The following is a 1,193-nucleotide window of genomic DNA, read 5'->3' as shown; positions in this document are numbered from 1 at the left end:
GATTCAGTGATATCATGATAGTGGTGGATTCAGTGGTATCATGATAGTGGTGGATACAGTAGTATCATGATAGTGGTGGATTCAGTGGTTTTAAGATAGTGGTGGATTCAGTGGTATCATGACAGTGGTGGATTCAGTGGTATCAAGATATTGGAGGAGTCAGTCGAATCGAAACAGTAGAGGATTCAGTGGTATCAAAATAGAGGACTCGGTGGTATCAAGATAGTGGAGAATTCAGTCGCATCAAGAAAGTGGGCCAGGAGCTGTAAACCATGATGGTCTGTTACGTGGTTCAAAGTTAGGCATGCAGATTCCTCTCAGCCTTTGGCCAGAACTCGACAAATGGAATTTGCCTACAAAAAATAAAAGTTTTGGGATATCCGCTTTGGTAAGTGGATGTTGAGAGTATTGAACGTGCTGGCAAGTCGACTCGCTTGCAAAAATGTGGACTGGAATTGCACGCTGCACGTGACCTTCTAAAGAAAGAGGGAGACAGATTTATAGTAACTTGCTTCGGCAGTACATATACAGTAGGTCCTCACTTAACGTCGTTTCGTTCAACGTCCTTACAGTTTTCGCATTGCAGACATTTATTCCTCGAGTTAACGCTGTTGCAATGAGTGCTAAGGGTGCACTGTGAACCCCTCATGTTTATATCAATTAGCCTATGGTAAAATTGATTTCATTATACGTCGTTTAGCTTAAAGTCGAAGTTTCCAAGAACTTATCAACGACGTTGAGTGAGGACTTACCGTATTAAAACTGAAACGATACAAGGAAGATCAGTATGTGCCCCGAGCAAGAATAACATGCAAATTCGTGAAGCGTTCCATATTTTTCGAACCCTGACTGAGGACCGGGCCACAGGGGGCGCTGACCCCCGGAACACCCTCCAGGTAACAATTTGCCTGTTTATGAACACGGGTACAAAGCCACTAGCTATTGATGCTGAACAATTTGTCCTGTGCTCTACAATCGCTGGGGAATAGGAGGAGGTGTAGAGCAGGTGTAGAGCAGGTGTAGAGTAGGTGTGTAGATGCAACATGCGTTTTGGAGAGCAAATGTACGACAGGTGTATATAGTTGCAACAGGTGTTTAAGAAAGCAGGTGTAAGACAGGTGTGTAGCTGCCACACATGTTTAGGTATTCAGGTGTGTGTCCTCCTGGTGTGTACAGAACGGCAGGTGTAGTAG

General features: G+C 44.3%; 1 non-coding gene across 1 annotated transcript; it reads left to right on the top strand.

The window, feature by feature from the left end:
- Positions 1-737: 737 nt before the first annotated feature.
- On the top strand, positions 738-839 carry LOC128705742 (U6 spliceosomal RNA). The gene has a single exon (XR_008409753.2). It is a non-coding gene; the product is annotated as a U6 spliceosomal RNA (small nuclear RNA).
- Positions 840-1,193: the final 354 nt, after the last annotated feature.

The sequence above is a fragment of the Cherax quadricarinatus genome, chromosome 63, assembly GCF_038502225.1.
Source record: "Cherax quadricarinatus isolate ZL_2023a chromosome 63, ASM3850222v1, whole genome shotgun sequence".
In the NCBI taxonomy this organism is placed as follows: Eukaryota; Metazoa; Arthropoda; class Malacostraca; order Decapoda; family Parastacidae; genus Cherax; species Cherax quadricarinatus.
The sequence above is the reverse complement of the archived record's forward strand: the minus strand, read 5'-3'. Positions and strand labels throughout refer to the sequence as shown.